The sequence below is a fragment of the Dermacentor andersoni genome, chromosome 6 (genome assembly GCF_023375885.2).
Source record: "Dermacentor andersoni chromosome 6, qqDerAnde1_hic_scaffold, whole genome shotgun sequence".
In the NCBI taxonomy this organism is placed as follows: domain Eukaryota; kingdom Metazoa; phylum Arthropoda; class Arachnida; order Ixodida; family Ixodidae; genus Dermacentor; species Dermacentor andersoni.
The window spans coordinates 122,204,863-122,217,464 of NC_092819.1; the positions used below are offsets into that span (position 1 = coordinate 122,204,863).

Sequence of the window (12,602 nt, forward strand, 5' to 3'; positions counted from 1 at the left end):
AGCAAGATTCACTGCGTCACACGGCCCAGCTGCTTTTCTCTAACTGTGTCGCAATGCCGGGCGCAGCCACTGTGCCTCTAGGGTACGCCCAAAAATAATAACTTTACTCACAGTAATGTTGCGGGTCAGCGAAAGCTTCAAATCTTGTCCCAGAAATATTCAGTACACGATAACTAACTGCGTCACAAAGTGGGCTCCGGCGAGCTTGCCTAAAAGCTACCAAAAAAAGTAAAAATACAGGGGCTCCCAGAAAGCGTCGCAAACATCTCACAGTACCAGTCATTAACTCAAAATAATTACGCCAGGACGGCCGACCTGATTTTCATTATCAGCGTCACAAGTCTTTGTTCCATGCCGTAAAGCCCTAATTTGATTGAAATGCGTCGCAGACTGTCAAACAAAATATGTCACTTTGTCAGTAGTCCAGTCCGATAGTCCATTACTCGAACAGTCCAGTGGCGTCATGTCGAAGTGCAGAAGGAACGCTAGAATAAGCAGGCAACCCAGCAAACACACTACATCCAAAAGAGACCGCTCGGCGAGTAAGCGAATTGCGCATGCGCAGTCGTGAAGGATGCATATGGCGCATCTCACGTGCGCTAGCTGGTTGCTACGTAACGCAAGCAAAATAAGTCGATAAGTAAAAGTTGATTTATTATAGCTTTAGTGCGAAAAAAGAAGAAAACATTGTCTGAGTTCATATTGTGACGTGGTGGTGACGTTGAAGAACACAGTAGCAAATACTGTGAAAGACAAAACTAACTTTTATTGGGCTAACCTGTGCCCACAAAAACAGGCTACACTTATAGCACAACGATAGCGGCGAACACGGTCGGCGATCGTCGAAAATCTGATCAGCGGGTCAAGTGCGTCGGCTTTTATACAGCAGTCATCGAATGTTCCAGTCTAATCATTGGGACCCGCATGCCTTCCACAAAGTTCTACAACATTCGAGTCACGCGATGAAATCAGATAACACAAGGTTCGGCGACAACAGACAGCGGATAGAAGCATCGATAACTTTCCAGAAACTTCGGATACATGCAGACGCGTCCCGCGCTTTGCGATAACATTTGTTAGGCGGCGAAATTTGGTCGCCCGGTAAATATAAGTACACGTGTCAATATCATAATTTTTTCCGACACTCACGTCACCTAACGGAGGGATTAGCACTAGGCGCGACGCGTTTCCTGTTGCCAGTTTTTGCCGAGTCTCCCCTCTTGTTGAATTGCTTTGTGACGGCATCTCCAGGCAAGGAAATATGTTTTAAACCTCTTTGTCTCCAACCAATCTACTTTGCCATTTCATGTTGACATTCACTTTCGATCAAGGGAAAGCTTTTTGTACGGCGAAGTTGTTTATGGCTTGGTTATGGTGGATCTCATTTTCGCGGACATAGACAAACAATTTTTCATATCTGGGAAAACCTCGGACATAGTGCAATGCAGGGCCGGCCCGCGGCGTTAAGCAGGCGTTAAACCATCCCCATATGCGGGCCGATCCCGAAAATATTGCAATATCAGGCCGATCCGCAGCGGAGGTGAAGCAGGCGTTAGAACACTCCCCATACGTGGGCCGATCCTGAAGATAATACATACTGGCCCGACCCGCAGCGGAAGGGCATTTCGCTATTAGGGTCCCACATTCACGACCTCACTGGCTATCCTTCGTGAAAGATTGGAAGGGCACTGCTTTTTTTTAAGTGCAAAGCATTTCTTGTCAAACTGTGCCACTTTGACAGAATCTCTCTTTTTGGCCGTGTACGTCGTTTCGTATCGTCATTTTCTTAGCTTTCTATGTAACAAAAATTCGCATAATACGACTAGAGTGTATGATGAACATAAATGACGGGTAATAACGTGAATGTCACGCCATTCGTGTCATCTAGGTCATGAAACAGCCACCTAAGTCTTGCTTCTCTCATGTTCGTATCATAGCTTTGTGACGCCGACGAGCGATGGGGACGGTCTTCACGTAGCACAGACAACAGCCGATTGTTCCTGTCGTCACAACGCGATATATTATGCTTGTCTTTCTGACTTTTGTCTTTCTTCAGGGCGACTGGGCACTGTGAACGTCTTTGACTCGCTCAGGCCCTCCACCTCGGTGGGCGAGCTCACCTCGACTTTCCTCGCCCTCCCCTCCCTCCCTCTTGTAGTCTTTCTATTCACTCTTTCCCGTCTCCCGGTGTAGGTTAGCCAACCACACGCTTTTCTGATTACCATGCCTGGCTTCTCTCTTTATTTACTCTTCCCTCCTCATGGTTGTTTAGTTAACTTTGTAGGCTCTCCGTACACTGCTTAGCATAACGTGAACCTCCGCCGGGCGTGGGATGTACCGGCTCATTTTGTTTGGTGTTTGCACTATCTTTGCGCACGTTCGATGCGGGTTTCCGCACCTACGCGCTTTCAAGCAGCGCACAGAGTTCTTTCCCCGCATCAGTTTATTTCCGAGTATTGGAAACAAGATCCTCCCAGACAGTGAAAACGAAAAAAAAAAACAAAGAAAAGAACTGACGACTGCTGAGAATGCTAATAATGTATTAACGCTGACCACATGGCTGCGTTTTTAGACCTTTCGACGAAAAAAGCAAACTTGTGACTAGCAGTTGGGTTCTAAGCTAAAAATTCCCCTTTTTTATTTTTCCTGTAATTTCCTGTAAACGGAAACTAAGTTTTAGAAGGAGTTTTCCAGCTATAAAATGATAAATATATAATAATAGAAACTCAGTTGGCATATACGACGTGCATTTCCGCGCAATCACCAAATTTATATCAATTTTTTTCACAGGCATTGTTTATCATTTCGAAATGAAGACACGGTCTATGACTGTATTTTATAGTGTGTAACCCTGTAATGCCCAATGCATCTTGAATTCTGCGTTATTTTAGTACCTGGAAATCTTGATTTAAGCCAAAGTTACCAAGCGCATAGGTTAGAGTAACACGTTTCACTTGCCGGAACGACTTTCCCAGGGATAAATAGCTCAGCGAGCGAATTACAAATAGATGCTTTACTTTACAAACTACCGTATCTATTCCAATGTAACGTCAGGGTGGACTTTTCAATCCGCCAAAGAAAAAAATAATTAAACTGCGAATCTAACGCGATATGAACAGAAAAGAAATGGTATCTTTATGCATGGAATCAATTCAGAAAAGAGTTCTCTTGACTAATCATCAGCATTGGAGAAGGTCACTGAACTTCTGTTGGGCGATATTCACGGCCGATCACGTTAGGAGAAAGCTTCACATCCGCGAAAGTTCGCGTGGCTCTTCACCGAAAGCGCCCCTGACAAATGTTTCTGGCGCAGCGCCAAGCCCGTTATGAATGCCAAGAGCGCTGTCCGCATAAAACTTGGGGGGGGGGGGGGGGGGGGCGGTTCGGTGCCGAAACGTGTCAAGTCTCGCTAAACCGAAACTATGTCACACTGATAGCCAGAGATAAAAGTACTCTGTGCTGTCGAGTTCATTTTCGATAAAGTACTTCATAAAAGACCGCACAACCATTGCCGTCGGGCACAGTCGCAGGCCACTACAAGGCCATTCGAAGTCAAGGACCCGTATTTCGAGATTCGTCAACTGATTGACGTCGAGCCACCGAGCAGCGACGAAGTTTCCCTACCAGTCGGCTATCAAAATTACGCGTATCTCGAACTGGCCCGTCATAGCGAACGTTCGTAGTCGACATAACGCTGTTACTTCGGTCGACTTCTCTATGGATTGAACCGGTACGGAAAGGTGCAGGTCCCAACTGTAAAATTAAACATCATGGAATTGCGCATATTTCTTTAAATATCCTAAATTTTGGCTTTATGCGAATGTATCGCGATGGTGGAGTTGAAGCAACGGAAAGCATTAAAAAAAAACCCGCTTTACAATCAAGTAATTATGGCAGAGAATAAATCAATATTTTATTGTAGTTTTAACATGGAAATTCATTCCTCGTCACAAGAAAAAGACGTAAGAATCCGTGCTACTGTTAGCTTATGGGGAGCTGTCTTTCCGCTCTATACGCCTAAAAATTACGACCTGCAAAAGAACATTACAGTTCACGATTGACATTTGTTACCTGGGCTGGATGTTTTTGATTTGGAAAGGCCTGCTGTTCTTTACAATTCATTATAAAAAAAGGTCTTTTATTCGATTCAAATTGGCGGGCATATACGAGGAGCGGTGGTTGCCTACTGTCCAGGAAACCGCTACGGGTGCTAATTCTTGCCAATAGATGTCATTCAGATCTCTCTCTCTCTCTGATCTATCACAGGTTTCAGTTGACTCATCCTGTCGTACGATCGTGCTTATATATCTTTGCTAGAAAGTCAAGACCTTTGGAAGTCAAGCATCTGGAATGTGTCGTTTGTATAGTGCCCTCCTACACATGATGCTGTATCTTTTCCTCTTCTCTCTAAGGTAAGTACAAAATATATGCGGTATGTGTATCCCAGTAGCCGAAGGAAGAACAATAGCACGGCTGGAGAAAGCTGAATTTCGAAAAAAGCTTTCTTTTTGCGTTTCCTTGCCATTTCTTCTTCTTTAAAACAAAGCTTTCTTGCAAACCATCCGTGGTTTTGTCAGAGTCGCTCCGTCTGTCTGTTTCTGTGTTGCTCAACCGGTCGGTCACCCACGTTCTCGCTGAGTACATTCCTTCTCAGCTTCAAAAAAAAATACAGAAGCCCGTCCACAGACTGCATTGAAACCTCTGCCTCTCAGCGCAGCAGTCCGATATTTTAACAATATGATCACTATCGCGTATTCGCTCTCCTCGATAGAGCACGAACATTTTCCGTGTTTTAGAACATATCCAATACGCGGTTCGGCCAAGAAGCACCAGGAGGTTCTAGCACATCTCCCTGCTCTCCTGGCCGACATCTACTGCTTTCTCTTCATTAATGCCTACTCCTCCTGCTCCCTATCTCCTAGCAGGGTATTCCCTCCCTGTCTTTAGAACAGCATGACGTGCCCCCCCATTCCGCATTTCCGGTATGTGAACGCACACCGCCATTGAGAGTAGTTTCTCGGCGAAGTTATCACATTTAGGCTCGTCTCACGCCTGCATCTTTGGATTAAAGCACCTTCTTTTATCTCTGAAATTGAGCTGTGCATCGAGACGCCGTTCATCTCACTAGCATCTGTCGGCATGGCGTGGCGCATTCCTGCGTCGGCCTCCAAGATTGTTGCACGAAGTTGCGTAGCCGCTTCGTCTTTGTGAGTACCAAAACGACAATGTCATTGATCAGGTCTCTCAAGTGATCGTGCGACCTACCCATTAGCATTACCCTTAAAGTTCGGGAACAAAGTCTAGTGATGACCTCCTCTCGGGAGTAAATATTAGGTGGCTTTGTTAGTGATGTATGATTTGAGATCGCGACGAGGGCAATATAATTGTTGTAATTGGCTGTCCCAGCGGAACACGTAGTGAAGCTGTTCGCAGCGATTTCATCAGAGACGTGATTGACACGGCCACTGCATTAAATACTGCCAGATTGAACTGGAGCTCATATCTGCGTACAGCGAAGCATTCATGGTGTGACTGGCTCAAGGAATGCCACCACCTTTTTCATTTCTTATATATTTTGACCATTAAATTGTTATTTCACATCAATCTTATAAAGCACCATCTTATACGACATTCAAATGAAAGAAAGAGTGAAAAAAACTATGCTGGCGTTTGTTATTGACAGAAAATTGCCCAAACTTGGCTGTTACGTGAACATTCATAACTAACGAATAGAGAGGAGTCAAGCCCCACCATACACGTTTCCGCCGACCAGGTTAAGTACCGCCAACCTGCCTTCTTCCTCCACGCTCCTCTCCCACTCACCGCCTTAGGTTCCGGCGTCAAGCGGAACTTATGTAGCTGCAGCTCCCTGTTCCGAGTGGACGTGGCGCTATGTTTTTTAGCGTTGTTACTTTCGCGTCGATGGAGAGGCTTTAATTGCCCCAGCTACGGTTTAAACTATGAATGTGATTTCATCCAAGAACAATCGCCTATTGTAATCTGCTCGTGTTCGCTGCTTCGCGTCAACGAGCGACAACGTACAATGGCATGTAGTGCCTGCGCGCTTGGAGACCACTGCCATTTTTGTGCATCTGGAAAAGAACGAGCGCGAACTACTACTTCAGCGCAATACAACAGCTTGTCCCCTTTGCATTCTTCTTATGGTGACTGCCACAGCTCTGCTAAGTACACGCGGGCGTCTCACCATCGTCTAACAGCAGTCAAAGCAGAAATTCCGCAGCGTAACTCCAGGAAGCGGAAACGCCGGAACCGGAAATTTTTAAACCGGGAATGCCGGAACTGGAAATGCCAGAACCGGATTTGGTGTGAGGGGAAAAGGCGGCGCACAACAAAGGTTGTCGCTACTTAAGAGGGCGGCGGTGGTGCGTCGATGGAGGGGCTTTAGCGAGGAGGAATTGTAAACTTTTTGGCACAGAGTCAGCCAACTAACCAGACTGTGCAACCAACTAGGATCTTTGGCATCGAATAATTGGGAATCAAGTTAGAGCAAAAATACAAAGGAAAAAATTGTCATTTTTGCCTGCATTTCTTGACATCAAACATGATTGCGTCCAAACTGACCATTCGATTTCATTCATTCTCGTTCATTGCACAGGTTAGTAACAAATGAACGAGCATGCAAAATTTATTGAAAAGTATTTATTCATTTCCAAGTTATAACTGTTTGCGCAACAAGAAAGTTCAAGAAATCAAGTTTTGAGAAAAACAAGAATAAAGCTTTTCAATCCATGTAGAAACAAGATCATCATGCCCTAGGAAGTAAAAGTCCACCAGGTTCATAGCTAGGGCCCTCCTTAGCTGTCACAAGCTCTCTTTTGGCTTATGTTGCTGCCCGTTTCTTGCGGAGTTGTTTTACCTCACCCGTGTATTGACGCTGGGCCTTCTTCACACGGCACTGCTCACTGGTGTAACATGCTACGAGAGTGTGGTGTGGTGGCCAGGTTCGATGCCTGCTTCCCTCAAAATATGTGCTGCACTTCTGTTTCCATTATTGAAGTGGCACGCAGCATCACATAAGCCAAAGAGTAGGATGGGCAGTCTCACGTGGACGTCTATGGTAACCCATTGCCAAATCATACTGTTGAAACTCTCGTTGGCATTTTGGGTTTCTCTATGCAGGAACTTCTTAAAGAGCTCATCCGTACAAAGGTCAGTATACACTGGCTTCACTTTGCTGAGTGCCTGATTGGAAAGGCCTCCCTTGTGCTTGTAGCATCCACCACCAAATGCACTCCGTTGGTTAAACCCGCATCAAATCTCAGTGCCAAGAGGGCACAGACCATGCCTTGGTGTTCCATCTGTTGAACTGCAGTGAAACAGGCTCGCGAATGCAGATTGCTTCATGGCTTGCAGGTCTCCCACATTCGCTCTGATGGCAATACGATAATAGTTCTGCAGCCGGTCGATGAGGACATCCATTAACTGTCCTTTGCCTCCAAGCTCACGAACACTTTTTTTTTTCAAGTTTCGTAGTCGGCATGAACACGCTTCTGTACATGCCCAATGCACTCCAGTTTGCGCGCGCTATTTGCGCCATATGTGTCCTTTATAGCCACGTGGCTCTTGGAGTCGCCATCTCCATAGAAGTCTACATATTTTAGGCTACGACTTCTTCCTGCACGCTCGAACATACGATAGAGCCCTACTGCCTCCATATCACCAGCACTACTAGTGTCGTTCCTTTGGCACTGGGTATGATTTGCGGTCCACTCCAGAAATTCAGTGCTTGAGGGGTTCAACTTACTTTTCAAATTCCATGCCCTACATTTACTTGACATGCCTTCTACGTCAATAACTTTCCCAGTATCAATGGATATCAAAGACACACAGCCGTTCAATGAAGAATGCCCATGCCTTTGCCATGTGCCATCACCTGACACACCACACTCAGTACTTTGCACAACACAACGCACTTCAGCAGCGGAATTCATCATTGACTTAGACGCACCAGTCTCTCCAGCTTTATAGAGCTTTGCAGATATCTTTTGGTAGGCACGATGCCAAGGCGGCGGTGGCATGTTGATTACTTTCATCAGCGTAACAGCTCCAGAATACCCTTGCCCAGCTGACACATTGCGTAGACAAGACGCAGGTTATTCTCAATAGCACTTGCAGCCTTTTTTGACGATTGAAAGGAATGTACATATGCGCACGCATCACGTAGAACAGCATATGCACAGGATATTCTAAGCTGCGAGCATTCTTCCAGTCTGAGTGACGTCTTCTTGCATTCCGGGCAGGCCAGTTTGCAAAAACAGATGATAGGATCTCCATATCTGTAATTCTATTACCTTGCAATACAATAGAGGGTCTTGCAGCGGCACTCCGCAATTGTTCTCCACGTTCCCAAGCTTTGCAGTACTCGCCGATACATTCACGTCCGCATGGTCTTCGCTCGGATTATTCATCGTGTGGCGATTGCAAAAACCTTTCGTTTCAATCGCCTTTTTACCCGGAACATCGCCATGCCTTCTTATAAAAACTCTCCAGCGTATGTTATTACTGTTGCTACCAAAAATAGTACCTATAAAAAGGTTGAAACCGGTAGCGTTGAAAGCGGTAGCGTAAATCGCACGCAAAGTAAACAATTGAGACGCTTGTAGCGTCATGCATCCCCCTTGTGGAGATTTAAAGCAATGTTTAGAAAAAGGAAGCCTTATAAATTGCCTTTGAATAATCTTTTATGTGTCAGACTAAGACATAACAGAAGATTTTAAATATACGCCATTGATTATCGCTGAGTTATCAGTTTCTGTTACCAAACCACATCAGTTTCGGTTTCGGAACTGTTCACCACCTGTTCAATAGTTGGCTATATCGTTTGAACTGAATAAGATACGAACATGATTCTTGGTGCAAAACATTTTTTCAATATTTGGGGATTCTCGGAATCTAAAAAAAGAAAAGAATGACATTTTTTTACCAAAAAAGACGACTTTTAAATGTTGGTGACATACCCCAAGAAATATGCGTGTGTGTATATGAAGTGTGGATTTCGAGGAATAAAATTAGTAATAAGGAACGGCATGGTTTACGAGGAAATATTTTTAGTGAAACATAGATAGGCTGGATAACATATACACATATTTACGCGCAGTACATCAAAGATATATAATTTATACAGTTGTTAAAATTTTCAGTAGTGATCCATACTGTTGAGTGGCACTCTCCATGTTCGTCCCCCGCAAGGGCGTCTGCGTCAGCAGGCGTTTGGTGTGTTGCGACACCACGTACCCGAGCACACGAGGGTTGGACCCTCCCGCGTGTAGCCGTGCGCGGCTTAGCCGTGTCCCGGGAAAGGGGGATCCTGGAGGTTGAGCCGTTGCCGGGTGTTCGGACCTTTAAGGCCCGCCGGCGGAGGCAACACACTTCTTTGGCCTCTGCTTCACGTGGACGGCACCCCCAGACTGACCCACGCGGGGGAAATCGGCAGTCGCCTCTTCTTGTCCTCCTCTCCAATCTTCGTCTTTCTCTTTCGCCTTTTTTATCTTTCCTGTCTTCTCATCACTTCTCCTCACTTCCCAGTTTCCAGGCGGCAAGGGTTAACCTTATGTAGCTAGCGAGCCTTGGTTATGCTGTATTTGGTTATAGCAGGGATGTACGGCTGGCGTTGGCAGGGTTTCTCTAGCAGGAACTTCTGTCACGTCGCGCTGTTGGGCTCCATGGTGGGTGGTCGGCATGGCGGCCGAAAACCCAACTGTACCTATGGAGAATGCGTTTCCTAAACTCCCTGATCGCCCTCAGAAACGAGGACGCACCGAAGAAGTCTTTCAGTTTTTCGGACGGCAAGTCCACAATTTTCCTCGTTTTCACGTGATCCACTCAGAAACACCAGCTAAACAGTGCGAACAATCTCACCGTTCCTTGTATCGAAGACTCTTACCGAAGTGTTTGGTCCAGGATATAAGGCGTCGAGGATGGCTAGCGGTGACCTCCTCTTGGAGCTCCGCGATCAGAAGCAATTTGAGAAACTGCCTAAACTAGTATCATTTGGAGAGGCCCAAGTAGTAGTAACCCCGCACCGCACGATGAATACCTCCCGCGGCGCTGTCTCGGGCGATGATTTGCTGGAGCTCACTGAGGCTGAGCTCTTGGAGGGCTTCAGTGAACAGAGTGTTATAAATGTCAAAAAAATTAAAATGAGACGGGATGGCAAAGAAATCCAAACCAAACATTTGATAATCACCTTCGGTTCGAGTGTCCTGCCCGAGTCAATCGAGGCCGGGTACATCAAGCTCCGTGTCAGGCCGTACGTGCCCAATCCTCTTAGATGCTTTAAGTGCCAAAGGTTTGGCCACAGTTCACAGAACTGTCGAGGCCGGCTGACATGTGCCAAGGGCAGTGACAATGAACATTCCTCCGAAGCGTGCCAGAACACTCCACATTGTGTCAACTGTGATGGCGAGCATGCCGCATACTCGCGGTCCTGCCCGTCTTGTAAAAGAGAAAAAGAAATTGTGACAATCAAAGTCAAAGAAAACATATCTTTCAAGGAGGCACGTAGGTGGGTGTCATACCTGCCTAAGAGCAGCTTTGCCGATGTGACGCGCCAGGGGGCAGCGACACAACGGCTTCAGGCGGCTGTCCGACCCACAAGCAGTGAGTCGGCAGTTACGCCACCAGCCCCCGCGGCGGTTGCAGCTAATGCGGCTCCGCCACCCCAGCAGACGGGGCCATCTACCTCCGGGCAGGTGACCTCGAAGGTCTCGTCGAACGTGCTGAGGCCTTCACGTCAAACAAAGCGCTCGGAAGAGCGCGTGTCCAGCGCCTCGCTAGAGGCGGTGGACACAACCACCAGTAAGACGGGGCCACCAGCGCCTAAGGAGCGACGAGGATCTCTCGATCGCTCCAAAAGAGATAAAACTCCCGTCACGGCGCCTGCAAAGCGCCGGTGAACTAAGATTTCCTTTCCAGAACACACAGTATCCAACTCCATCAAAATGGATACACAGATTATGCAATGGAATGTGAGAGGTCTCATCCACAATCTTGACGACGTAACCGAACTTCTACACAAATTTAATCCAAAGCTACTGTGTGTTCAGGAAACGCACTTAAAAGCTACACAGACAAATTTTCTCCGGTCGCACACTATCTTTCGTAAAGATCGTGACGAGGTGAACACCTCATCCGGCGGTGTAGCCATAATCATCAATAAAACTATTGCTTGCCAACACTTGCCGCTTCGGACGTCCCTCGAGGCAGTTGCAGTTCGAGCAGCTCTTTTTAGTAAATTAGTAGCAGTCTGCTCTATATACATACCTCCAAACTATTACATGAGCAAAATAGAGTTCTACGAACTTATTAATCAACTTCCTAAGCCATTTCTCATTGTTGGGGATTTTAATGCGCATAACAGCCTGTGGGGTGATTCTAGGACTGATTCGAGGGGACGACTGATAGAATCCTTTCTTGTTACGTCCGGTGTATGCCTATTTAATAGGAAAAAACCCACCTACTATAATATTGCGCATAATTCATACTCCTCGATAGATTTAACGCTTCGATCTTCAATACTTTTTGCCAACTTAGAATGGGATGTCATAGAAAATCCGTTTGGGAGTGACCAGTTTCCTATAACTTTAAACTTACTAACACGACCCGACACCCGTCCACAGGTTCCCCGCTGCAAATTTGAATCCACGGATTGGAAGTCTTTCAAGGAATGTACTTATTTATCACGACATTTTATGCGCGATTTTAGTATAGATAATGCTGTAGCATATTTTACCGCTTTTAATTTTGACGCAGCTGAAAAGTTCATTCCACAAACAAATGGTCACTCATCTAAGAAACGTATTGTTTGGTGGAATGAAGACTGCAGGGATGCACGAAAAAGACAAAATGAGGCATGGGGCAGATTGCGCCAATATCCTACGGCGGAAAATTACATTGCATTTAAACATATCAAGTCGCAACGATGGCGCACGAGACGGCAGGCTAGAAAAGCAAGCTGGGAGAGGTTTCTCTCGGGCATCAATTCCTATACCCAGGAGGCTAAAATATGGGATGGTCTGAGAAGGCTAAAAGGGCAGCAGATCAACCCATTACCTTTGATTGATAAGGGAGGAAATATTTTGGAAAACCAGGCCGATGCCCTTGGATTACATTTTGCGCGTGTATCAAGTTCCATAAACTATTCAGAAGCATTCCTTAAATATTAGCAAATAGCAGAACTTAAGTCAATAATCCGTAAATGCAGAGCAAATATTCCATATAACTGTCCTTTTAATATGGCCGAGGTTAGAGCTGCGTTGACCTCGTGTATGAGCTCTGCACCTGGAGTTGACAGAATCATGTATGACATGATTAAAAACCTACAGACTGATACACAGATGACACTTCTGGCACTTTTTAACTCTGTTTGGGCTGCTGGATACCTCCCATCCTCATGGAAAGAAGCTATCGTAGTACCGGTCTTGAAACAAGGCAAGGACCCATCTGACGTTTCAAGTTACCGTCCAATAGCACTCACAAGTTGCTTATGCAAACTCTTCGAGAAAATGATAAATCGTCGTCTCTTACATTTCCTTGAATCAAATAAAATACTCGACCCTTACCAATGCGGCTTCAGAGAAGGT

The 12,602-nt window shown here is 45.9% G+C and overlaps 1 pseudogene; it reads right to left on the minus strand.

The window, feature by feature from the left end:
• Positions 1 to 6,766: 6,766 nt before the first annotated feature.
• On the minus strand, positions 6,767 to 9,194 carry LOC140219097 (uncharacterized; annotated as a pseudogene).
• Positions 9,195 to 12,602: the final 3,408 nt, after the last annotated feature.